Raw genomic sequence first — 13,163 nt, 5'->3', positions numbered from 1 at the left:
TTTTGACGTGCGTAATTTAAACTGTATTAGACCACTGTGTGGACACATTCATTCACAACAGAACTGTCTTTAATGTCATTTTACTGAATTACCTTCCCAAGTAATGGAGATTTAATCCAGTTTAGCTAATATACTTTGGATTCACACCTTCAGTTAATTTTGATTATTTTTTCCTGAGAGTCTCCATGTAAACAAGCAGCTGGAGACTTTTTGAAAGCTTACAAGATTTGTGGCAGAGGAAATAATCACAAGATCAAGATCTGAGATTGCAGGAGGGGCATTAGAAAGCTGACTAAAGTTCAATCCAAATAAAACTGATGGATTGCTGGCAGGACAGGGGAACTGCTTTGAATCTCCACCTGATCCATAGCAAAGACTGAGGTTGTTTCTTGAAAGGACATTCTCTGCTTTTTGTTTTTTAAAATACAAGTTTAATAAGGTATATCTTTGGGCAGTCAGAACATTTTTCACCTCCCACCTATGCAGAAATGGTAATATATTTTTCCCCTTAAAACTCCATGGGCAGGCTGGGATTTTCAAACACATTCATTGTAGAGCTAACTGCCCTACACTGGAAGCCAATTCATGACTGATAAGAACTTCCTGAAAGCTGAAGATCCTCTGTGGGATTCATTGAAGAAATGGAAGTAAGCCAGCTTAGAGGTAATTCTGAGACATGAGGGGGCAAACTATGCTCTTTGGAAACTTGTCTAGGGAGATGAATGAACAGAAATGGATTAAATAATCCATTTTTAACACAGAACAAAGGCACTGCTAGGGGTGATGCAAAGATCTCTGCTAAGAAAGTTATTCATACTACTTATAAGCAATACAAGAATTAAGTTGATGAAACTCTTTAGACGGAATAAAAGGCATTACGGAAAGCTCTGTAAATACCTTGCTTAGAGAAGTCACTGGGTAATGGTTACAGAACAACATACATAGGAAACACTGTGGAAGGAACAGTTTGAAAATTCATGGTTTCTAAATTAACTTTGGCTGCTCACAAAAAGCAACTTCAAAACCTGAGGACAAATCCATCAGTCCACTTGTTACTAAGCAAGTCGGGGAGAAAAAAACCCACCAACAAAACAAAACGATGTGATACAGCGCCTAAAGAAAAGAACAATAAATAAAGCCTCCTTGCAATACATAACACTCGTGTGCCTCCAGCTCGAACAGAGTGGACTGGGACCTCATTTGGCATAAATTCATATAAGATCATGAACTTCAGTAAGCCTGGCTATGCCAGCTCATGGTGTATTTGCTTCCTCTCAAGTAAGAAAACAGGCACTGCTAATAAAATTCAAGGGACACCTATTTATACTGATAAAATAAATTATTTTTTCACCAACACATCATCCAAGGCAAAATTAAAACTTTCAGACTCACTGTCAAAGTAGAGGTCAGTAAGGCCAGCAGGTTCATTAGATTCAGAAAGAGATCAGACATTTAAGTGCATAATTAAAATATTATTCACACTTGTGTCAGCAAAGATCATCATTGATAAGTAACACTGACTCTCATGCTTCAGTACCTGACACGCCCCTTCACCACTGACATCTGAAGAAATTTCCTTAGGTGCATATCTCTGTATAATTATTCATTAGTGGAGTTTCATACTACACTATGATACATCCAGTACTTATCACCCTTGGAAACAGAATTCCAGATCATAGGGCCCAGTGAGCTGGCATATCAGTTTCTGTGTCAAAATAAAAATTGTAAATATGCTCACTTTCATATCATATTTTCCACAGAGAAAATGGCTCTCAAGATGTGGAGGCTAAACAGTCATGTGCTAGCTAACTTTAATGTAAATATTTGCAATTTTCATTAAAACTAAAAATCTATTTTTCTTTATTTGGAGGCATAAATTTCATTTTATAAGGCAAATACTGTCCGCTGGGTGCACCATTCAAGGAGTAAGGTATGAACTTTATATGTGCAAGGGATGGCTTACCAGAGGATGTGCTGGTTTGACAAGCCCAAAGGAGATTAATGATCTTCCCTAGTAATTAAAACAGTATCTTTATTTATCCAAAACTGCCTTGACTGCTGTATCTTAGTGCTAAGTTGGAAAACAGATGGAAGTTTAGTTTGGAAATCAGTCTCCTGAACAAACTCCCTAGGCATATTTGTGCAGATATATCACTAGTTATAAAATACATCTACATTTGTGACCAACAGTGTCCGCTACCCAGCGTGAAACACTCATATCCTGTGGTCTCAGGCTGGGCACCTAAAAGTGAAAGACACCATTACCCAGCCTCACCTTCAAAACAAAAGCCCTACCGATGATACTTTTTTTTTTTTTTGGAAACCCCGGCCATAATTCTTCCTGTAGAAAAAGTAGAAATTCCTGACTGTCACTACCTAAAACGTGGTCTGCATAGCATTTTAGTTAACTGATGGAATGTCAAACAAAAATATACTGTAAGCCTGCAATTAGTTTTGATTATTTCCAACTCAAATGTTTGCAAATATGGGCTCATGGTGTATTTTCCATTTTGAGTAAACAGGTGTATATAAAATGAGTCATCATATCATATAGGTCCTCATGTAGCTGTAAGGTAAAAACCAATGGGATACAGCAAAATTACAACCATGCAGGCTTTTTTTCTATGAGAAAAGCCAGTCTTGATTTTCGGTTACACAAGCTCACTCAACAGTTGCATCTTCTCCAGGATCTTTAGTTACTGAATTATGTCAGTTATATGCTGCCTATACAAACCAGACACAAGGCACTAAATGGGATGTTCAATTTTTTTAATAATAGCGATCTAACCTAGCTTCTCTGAATCATCACCAAAAGTGATTCTGTTTCTCCCAATCACCTGTATAGGTGATGCAGGCTCACTAAGGTGACATTACAGCCGAGTTGACCTGAGTACTACCACCAAAAGGGGAGGCCCCATACCTGCCACTGCCCTGTCTGCATACTTCCTTTCCCTCCCTTGCTTCTTTCCTCACATTTATTTTGGCTTGGCTGCTACTGCTTTAACCTCCTGAACTGGCTCGTGCCAAAGGGTGCTCTAAATCATACTTATTTGACATGGCTAATATGCCTGAATTACTACAGCAAGCACTTCCCCGACCTTAAAATCTGAGGCACATGGTACTAAATGTGGTTTCATGCAAAATCTCATCTTTCTATTTGGAGGCCAATGATCTGGCCAGGAGCCATGGCTTCCTGTCTTTGTATCTTCTAAAGCAAAGAGAACAGAGATGCTTTACAGGATGTTTAACCAACAAGCTAACAGCTGTGCTCTCCTGCAAGGGGCCAGCTTGCCTATCCACCATCTGCTGTGAAACGGGGGTACCACCTGAGAAGCATGCTCCATGGCAGCGTGAGAACAACCTCCAAGGGCTTTTTCTCATACCTCTACATGGAACAGTTTTTCTCATCCAGACTGAAAGCAAAAAGACAGAGTGACAAATCTTGCAGTGGGCTTGCCATGTCCTTCCCAGCCCACATTTCCTGCCTTCCAACAGGACTTACAAGCTACGAACGAGAATCAGGGCAGCTTTACTCCAGTTTAATTCTCTGTGTGGCCAAACCCAGGGCCGTGGTGTTGCAGCCTAGTAAGACATGTAAAGAATGAAATAAGAATCCTCAGAGGAACATTTCCTGGATTTGTAGTTCCAGTAAGATTCTTAGTATTTGTGTTTAATTATTTTACAATGCCTTTAAAATCTGGAGATAATTTGAGCTTTCTGCTTATGCTGTAGAAGGTATAATAAACATCTCTCTAATGCCCAGTAAACACTTGCCCCTTATTGTTCTCTTTATTTTTATGCATGCATTCAATTTCATAGCAACAATAAAGCTGTCCCAGGCTGCAATCTTTCACTTCTTGGGTGGTTAATTCAGATGTTTTGGCCACAGTGACTTAGTGACTGTGCTGTCCCCTGGAACTATGTTGTAACTGTCCAGAAACTCATTATTTTTAACTTATTTAATTGTAACAGAGTCAAAATAGGGCTTCCAACTTTATTCAGGACAGGTCTTATAAAATCTGAGGCTTGTTGCACACAGGCAATCTTAGTGAAATTAACAGCTCAGACCTGCTCTTTATATCAAGTTCAAATTTGTGTAAATTCACTGGCAACAGAGCTGCTCCTAGGTTGCACCAAAATGAAGATGATGAATATGCTCAAAGACCAATAGCTTAATGAGAAGCTCAAAGTCCTACACAAGTACATATTGCAGGACAGAGGACTCATATTCTACACAGCTGTTATTTGGGTGAAACTCCCAGTTTTAGAGAAGGATATGACAAGATACAAAACAAACCACTTCTCATGTGATTACTGGTTGATCCACAAGATTCTCTTCACCAGGTATCAGTGTATTCCAGCAAAGGTCTTTTTCCCTACCCTAAAAGTTCCTGAAAAACCCTGATTCAGTGACAGATGTCCTTCTGTCTTTGGTAACAGGATCATTAATTAGCTTTCATGCATAGAGGTAATGTTGGCCAAAAAAGTAACAAATCAAACTATCACATTTGGAATTTCTACAAAAAATCATACCCTTGTCCTTCAGTAGTACCCATCAAGAAAACTACATATTGACTCAATAGCTCAATACATTTAGCTAGAGAAAGATCACTTCTGCTCTTTCTTTCCATTTCTTTTTCTCTTCATTCTCTTCTCCTCTTAGTACTATTGCTAGATTTCAGGCATCACTGATCCAGGTCACCACACACACTATAAAAATTACCAGATTCACCTTTCCTGCTGTGTTATTGACTGCAGACACACATAATCAACCTGCATTTTTAGAGAAAAGAGTGATTTTGGTGACCAGCAGAAGGACCCAACTCTAAGAAAATGTTCAGCACTCAAACGCAGAAGACAAATCACTAGTCATTTTTTTTAAATAGTGGGTAGAGGTTGGTTTTATTATTAATCTAGCTTATTTTTCTCTCTGAAAAGTGCTTTTATAAAAAATGGTAGTCAGACAGATGACAGTGCTCACAGCATTATCCCGTTCTTGGAAATCTCTGAGGATGAGTTGGATATGTGTCACTGCATGCTTAATGCATGAAGCAAGCTGAACCGTTTTACTTGGATAAAATAAAATCAGATGTTTAGCACTAGTTTAATAAGGGAAGAAAATCAGCTACATTTACTATAACTCAAATGAATTCAAATGTAAGCACTTACCAATTACTGCCATGGTTACTTGGCAATGCATCTTCAAGTCCCATGGGAAAACTGCATAGGCAGAGGACTGACGGTACGTACAAAAGTATTGCCGGTACATACTAAAGATTTAGATCATAAGATGCCAGCATTGCCACTAAGTAATAAGAAAGGAGATGTGCACTGTTTTATATTTGTACTGTTATTGTGTAAAACAAGAAACACACGCAGATCTGTCAGTCTTCAAGTGTTAGCTGGAAAATATTAGGGGTGTAGATGTACAGTTACACCATCTTCTCCTGAAAGTACCACCAGGGGTGGCTGGCAAACAGATTTTCCCCACGTCTGAGACAACCCAGAAAACTTCAAACCGTGGGACAGAACTCCTGGTTAGCCAGCCCATAGCTGACCCTCCTCATGAGCAAGAAGTAATGACAGTTATGACAACTCAAAAACGTGACTAACAGAAGCTTCTCAATGAGAGGCCCACAAACCACTGGCCATTTAATAACAGTCCTTAAAATCACATAAAGCAATTTCTTTAACTGTAAGTTTTATGGAGCTTATACGATTACAGTTATTCTATTACCTTGGATGCTAAAGCCTGACCACACACTGTGTGGAAAGCTATTTTGCTTCATCTCTGTTGCATTCAACAAAAACCTCTCATAACACCAGGAGGAAAAGCAGCCAGCACACAAATTCACGGTCCATTTTGTCATTGTTTAACTTTCTGGTTGGCAGAACAATTAAATAGATACATAAAAAGGCCAAAAGGCAGGTGAGCTTTACAGGGTTTTTTGCCTCATCAATATTTTGGAAGCCAGCACATTTAAAAAAACACCAGCATACAAATGGTAAACTATTCTGACACTGCAGATGCACTGAAATTCAATGCACTTCAGCCCAGCTCTGACAAGCTATCTCCTGTCATAGTAAAAAATATTTCCTCTAAGAGTTCCTGTTAGTCTTGTCTTGTACTTATTTAAGTCACTACCACGAGATAGTGATAATTCTTTGAGACAAGTTGTTTTCAACTACTGGAGACTATCACCATTACTATGTCTAATATGCTAAGGTCCAAGACTGAGGTCCTCCTCTTAACAGACTGCACACATGCTAAAATCAGTCCAGCCCCAACAGCTCATAAGCAAAACAGACAAAACAAAAGAAAGACATTTGATGATCCCACCTTCATGGAGACGTGCTGAAGCACAAAGAAATTCATGAATGGTGGCAAACAGTAATTTAATCTAGATCTCCTCAGCAGATTCACATATAGTTACGGTGGTTTTGGAGGTGCCTAACAGCATCCCCCCAGCACCTACGAGCAGGGTATGAAGATGACAGATTCAGACTCTTCAAACTAGGGCATGGAAGGAGAACAAGAGCTAATGGGCATATGTTGAAACAAGACAAGTTTGGACAAGGAAAAGTTTTTTCACCCTGAGGACAGCCAAGCAAGGTCCTGCAGTCTTTGTCCTTGGGGAGGTTTAAGACCCAAACGGATAAAGTCCTGGGCAACCTGTCTGACCTCAGAGCTGAGCCTGCTTTGAGCAGGGGGTTGTATTAGAAACATACTGAGGTCCCTCCCAGCCTCTCTGATCCAATGATGCTATGAAAGAAATGTTACTACAATACTGAAAGCAATAAAATATTATGCTTTATTTTTACTTTCAAAATATCTTTTCTCAGAAAAGTTTCAACAAAATCACTTAGCATCAGTCTCAGCAATTTATTCAATCCAAAATTAAAGTTTTCATTTTTAGAATATTAATTTAAATATAATTGAAGCAAGTGTCAAACTACAATTTCAAACTGAAAAAGTTAATAACTGCTTCTTTTTGCAAGGATGTAACCAAAACACATTAAAAAAATTCTTGATTCTTGTTCACTTTCTGGAAGGACATAAGCTAAACCAGCAGAAGCTGATGAAGTAATTTAGTTTGAATGAAATCCACATTTCTTGCTGGGGAAAAAATCTGACAAAAATTTCACCCAAGTCACTTTCAATGTTTTGTTATAAGACCTTCTATCTCTATCTACTGAAGATTTAGAAAGCAATTCTACACAACACTAAACGTCCTCATACCCTACCATTTGCAGGGGAAGTCCTATGCACCCAGCCTCTTGCAGGAATGCTCAGCATTCTGCTAGCTCCGACCCCACCTCCTTTGGGAGCTGACCTTAATATTTAACCTTCTTTAATCATGCTGCAGAATGAATTATTACAAAAAATTATGAAACTGGAAAACATTATTACTGTTGGCAATTACTGTTATTTTTTAAAGAAACCTTTTGTTCTTGTTTTTCTATTTCCAGTAAAGTGAAATAAAAAACAACATAAAATTAAATACACCACACAAAGTAGTAAGACATTGCCAGAAAGAAGTGAACTGTATAGATGTGTGGCTCAGGCACCAACGAGCAGAATTTATAAGAGATGTAAAGCCTTTAATCTGCAGCTTTTTGCTTATTACCTGTACAAATTTCAATGAAAGTCAATTAATCTTCAGTTCTGAGGGTAATTCTCAGACAGCTGGGCATACTGCTAAACTGAACAAGTATTTGACATGTATTTTTGTTTCTTAGCAAAAGTAAATTTTTGAAAATACCTCTAAAAATGAAAAAATAAGTTATTTACAATGGCTCAAAATTTTATGCCAAAAGTCTTTCTCTAAATGCATCCTGTCACATATAAAGAAGACAGAGAAATGTATTTGCTGTTTGATTTCACTTGGATCTCAACATCTTTTGTGATTTGTTGATAATACCCATATTCGCACCTCTGTTGCACCTGAATAAAGTGCCAGAAACTCATGTTCAATATTGATAAAATACAGCTGAGACTGATGGGTGCTGGGGAAGGGGGGGAAATCACAGGAGCTGGCAAGGGTCTTGTCTGCTCTTCCAGATCACCAAAGGGACTGCAGTCTCTGTGTCCCATGGGTCCATGGTAGGTATGACAAATACAAGCAGCAATATTAGCCAGAAAAATCTTTTCCCTCTTACAATGCATAGAATACTAATCCTCTTCTTTCTTTTTGGATACAGACCTTGCTGTTGTAATATATTTTTATCATCTGCAGCCCAGAATATTGCTGTTTGCTCTAATGAGAGCTAGGCATGAATGTTTCAGTTGGTGCAGTCAGAATGAAAGCTCATTTCCCAAGCTTAGAGATTCAGCCATAACTCTGAGCTCTCCTCTTGCCATCCTATTGTCTTTCTCCACCATTTTCTAGTCAAGTGTTAGGAGCATGATAAGCTTTCTGTTCCTTGTCTTTCATAAGACAACTCATGCTCAATAAACACCTGAAGCTTTCCCAGAGATATCTGCACCTGAAGCTTTTCTTCCTGGACAGCTGGCCTACTGAAAGCCGGGTCAGCACTCTCAGCGCTGGGGTCTTCTGGTTCCTCCCTCTCCAACGACCCATAGGTTCCTGACCCACAGCACCTACTGCTTGGTGCAATCCTATCAAAAGGCACATCCCCTATGTTACAACATCTTGGTAGAAAGCAAATTCTTCTAAAAATCCTGGTCCTCATCATCAAAGCAAACAGTAGGCTAAAAATTACCTCTACCAACAACTCAGAGAATACTTGAAAAAACGGGAACAAAATTACTCTTCCAAGAGACCTCTCACTTAGTAATGAAGCTCCCTGACACAAGAGATCAGGCCACTGCATTGCCTTCAGAACAGAATCACTTCTCTGTGAAGTTCTTTCTTTGATGAGAAGGTCTGGAAAATTGGTTCATCTACCTCCTTCATAATAAATATCCCATAGTCAGGAAACCAGAACATCAAGCTAGGAATCTTATGGACAGAGTTTTCTGTTGGACTTGGAAAAGGTTTCCGGTACTTCTTTCTCTGCACACCTACCTCAGAAATTCCTATAGTTGCCAAAGTACACCTATATGGTTCTACAATACATTTTATCCTGCTCTCCCATTTGCTATACAGAAAAAGCTTATGAACACAGGAAGTAAGACGCAGGACAGCCTGCAGCCAGATCCTACCATCTCTCTTCTCTGTAACAAACAGCTGCAGTTTGGCCCCTGTCATACAGCACCCTAAGAATAAGACAAAAAAATTTATTTCTTACTGTATTTCTTTTATACCAGACAGAGGACAGGAGAAGAAGAAATGGAGAAAGATAGCACCTGGGACAAACTCAGCACTGCAATACTCTCATTTCGAATGGTAAATCTCTACTGGTTTGAAAGGAATACATCAACAGAAGCCTGGAATTCAGCGGTGGTAAATCAAGCCCCCTGCAATGAGGAGAGTACAGTGATGCATTTTGTAGAACTCAGCCCCTGAAACTGAAGATGAAAATGCATAGGCAGGAAAAGCAGAGAGGGAGAGAGAGAGATCACCTATAAAGGTGCAAAAAACAGTATCTCTGTAATGTCAAAGATAAAAACACTTAAGCTGAATTTCTGAAAATCAGTCACGTGCTGTGGCTTCTTCTGCTAATGAGCACACAGCTGGACATTGGCTAGGCACCCCATTAAAGACCCTTGATCAAATCCTGTAGCTTAACTTGACACTGTTGCCAAGTGCTGTGTAATAGAATGAGACACAACTCCAAATTTCACAGACGTCTTTGTGCACTACTGCAACACATTCAAAGCAAAACCTTCGTCATACCAGGAACACCTCAGATTAGAGAAATATGGGAGGAGGTCAGCAAATAGCTTATGCATCACAGCAGTTCCTACAGACAGTGGATGGTATCCAAGGGAAAGTCACCTTATCATTTACTGTGTTTCCATACCACACAGAGGCTTATATTTTTGTTGCATCAAACTTTCTATGGAGCTGAATGAAGAAGCTGTTTACTGATCAAAGTCTTCTTATGCATCCCATTATAGGGTAGATTATGTTGCAAAATATTCTTGAGAAACCCACCACCAAAGAAGTTATGATTCAAATATCTTAAATGGTTTTATACAGCTACCTCAAAAAATCAATCCAATTTTGCACAATTTATGTTACTGTTGACCTTTGAAACTGAAGCATTCTCTTTCTTCCTACGTACAAGAGGCAGATGGATGCAATCTTCTTCCAGATTTGTCCATCTTCTAAGCTCAGGTTGCCTCATAGTTCCATGGATAGAGCTTTCTAGTCCAACTTCTTTCATTGTGGTTCCTCTCAAGAATGCCGGTTCATCTTTTTTGGGACATTTTTTCAGAATAAGGGCTTTATGGAAGAAGGCCTAGAGTATGTACTGCCTAGAGTACTACAAAGAATCAGTTTGGCCTTGGGGAAGGATCCCAAAACCCATCAGCTGGCATTAGAATTACAGCAGTATAGCTTTCCACATTTTTTTGAGAAAACTGATTGTGTATGTTGATGTCCTGCCATCTGGGTTGTTGGTTAACTGGAAAAGCACATCCTGCATACAGAAAAATTTGAGTATACTTTGCTTTCCAGACCAAAGGTAACAGAGAGATTAATTTGTTCTTTTTGCCCTAGTACAGCTACCTGCCGCAAGGCACAAGCAGTCCAAATGCTCCCTCACCCTGCGTGTCAGCAAGAGAAGCCCTTGTTTTCCATTCTGAAAATTTGATCACCCCAACACATCCAGTATATTGGTCATTTTAAATAACCATAAACCCCTTAACACAATGGCTAGCCAGAAAATCAAACTTGGAACTTAGTTTCCAATGTCACAAGACTCTGCTCTCACTTGAAATGCTTTTATCTGATTTAAACAAGAGAGGATGGAAACCTTAGTGAGCGGGTAGTGTAGTTAAAATGAAGTTGCCTGACTGATCTGGAATATCTGGGGCCACCTCCTTGTATTAAAGAACTCTCCAGCTCCCCCAGAGTAAAACATTCTGCTGTTGAAGCTTCAGATCAAAATGAAAACTTCATTCTATCTGTAGGGTATTGATCCATTTGGGACTTATTTAAGCTGCCTAGCTTTATCAGTTCAGGCCTCCTGGGCTCAAAACAAAACTGTGCAGTACTCTCTGAGGAGCCTCAGGCAGACTCTCCCTTCATCTTCCCACCCTGATTCATCTGTGTCCTAATACCCAGCAAACATAGATTGCAATCAGCCCTCTCTAAAAGGCCGCTTGCAGACACCAGCATATCATAGCACTTTCCTTTCCCATAACCAAAAAACCCACCCTGCACCCTGCAGCACAGAGCTGCAGAGTTTAAAATTGGTCCTTTGGCTGTAACAGGACCCATCAGACTGGCAGTGAAGAGTGAGGCTGATAGAGCAGCCAGGGGACCCCTCTGCACAGCTTTGCACACAGCCGCATGGCCTCCCATGCTCTCAGAACCGAGGTTATTTTTAGTAAATCTTCTGTTTTGTCCACTTGCAACATCACCATAAACTGTGGGCATCACTGAAGTAGCCTCACTCAAGCAGTCATTCAAGAATGACTGTTACAACTCAGAAGGTTACAAATATAGGGGGGCAGGGTGGGGTGGGGGAAGTACTTTAGCTTAAAGTAGCTGATAACAGAACATTTTTACTCCACAATAAATATTTCATTAAATTTCTAAATACAAATTTTATTCTTCTCCCTGATATAGTGCTTCAGTGGGAAAGAAATAGGTGTGTCTGTGTCCACAGACTGTGTGTCTACAGTGCAAAAGCACTGTAGAGCTGATGCAGACAGACAAGCCTTAACTTATGCCATATAAATACATATTTTTTTTGTCCCTGTCTAAACATAAGTTATCCCACTGTAATTTCAGCAGTACGGTTATAGCAAATAACCTTCTTAGCGTGAAGGTATTTATTCTGGTACAGTTTATTCCTAAACAGCAAGGGGAATAGGGGAATATAATGTAAAGTACCACCTAATGATAACATTGCAATTACACAAAAGCAGCTGTACTGATACAATTATTTTGACAAGAAGAAATACGCCCCACAACAAAAATGACTGCTTTATATAGATGTGAACACACACATGCAATACATCCAGTTCACTTTCCCCTGTACAGATCAACACCCACACCAGTCTTGCATGCACAAACCAAAGAACAGAAGCGCTGTGGAGCACAGGACAGGGAGTCAATTCGGGGCCTCGTTAGCTTGGGCAAACATCACGCCGCTTCACACCTGAGCTGGGACAGCACAGCACTGCCCCAGACAAAGCTGCCGGCCCACAGATCTCTCTCCTTCAGTCATCAATATTACTGACTTCTTTTTTCTTTCATTTCATTATGTGCTCTTGTAGCTATTTTACATGTATGTCATGCTACCGGTTTTTTGCTTTGTTTGGTTACTGCCCCATTGATTCATTTAATCAAATAATATTGGAAACACAGCAGATGGATGAAATGCGCTCAGCTCATCACTAACACGCTGATGCCCATTCGGGGGTGATGTGACAGTCCTTACTCTATTATTAGCTCCTGCCCACTGCACTAAGTTAGACTTTCATTTCCCATTCTGTTCCCCAGGCTAGAGTGTGTTTATGGTCCCCTTTGGATTTATTTTCTGTTCTAGATACCTACCTCTGAAAATGAAGATATGGAAAGAAGACCCATGGACTATTTGACACATAATTAGACAGCATTTCCTACCAGGAGAAACAGTGTATCTGCAGAGCCTTTTTGCATGGTTATATTTCACATCTCTAACACTGCATGGAGACATACTGATCACATTAAATGCAAATCAATAATGTTAGGGGCATTTTCAATGAATCTCAGGAGATAAGATTGTGCTCTGAAATTCACTGAGGCCAATCTTAGATCACTTGTTTCTGAATGTATGATAAATTTGCTGTGCAAGTTCAGTTTTACAAGGACCTAAGCACCTCTCTTAATGTGTGCTGCATGCCTTTAGCTCCTACTGAGACTAATGGGACCTTAAGGGGCTGGACAAATTTCAGGAACTGGCATTTTCTGAGTTATTAAAGGGATTCCTGTCTGTGGACCTGATCCCACACCATGATGTATGCCCTGTATTGCAGCTGAAGGAAGCAGAAGTGGAAAATACTCATTCTCTTGAAGAAGGAGATTACAGAAAGACTTAATGTT

The 13,163-nt window shown here is 39.7% G+C and overlaps 1 protein-coding gene across 6 annotated transcripts in view; it reads right to left on the bottom strand.

The window, feature by feature from the left end:
• KIF26B (kinesin family member 26B) overlaps positions 1-13,163 on the bottom strand; it is a 312,254-nt gene that overhangs the window by 118,405 nt on the left and 180,686 nt on the right. The gene's annotated exons all lie outside the window — the stretch shown is intronic.

This window comes from Ciconia boyciana, chromosome 3, assembly GCF_034638445.1.
Source record: "Ciconia boyciana chromosome 3, ASM3463844v1, whole genome shotgun sequence".
Classification (NCBI taxonomy): domain Eukaryota; kingdom Metazoa; phylum Chordata; class Aves; order Ciconiiformes; family Ciconiidae; genus Ciconia; species Ciconia boyciana.
Note: the sequence above shows the minus strand (reverse complement) of the source record. Positions and strands in the feature narration are given on the sequence as shown.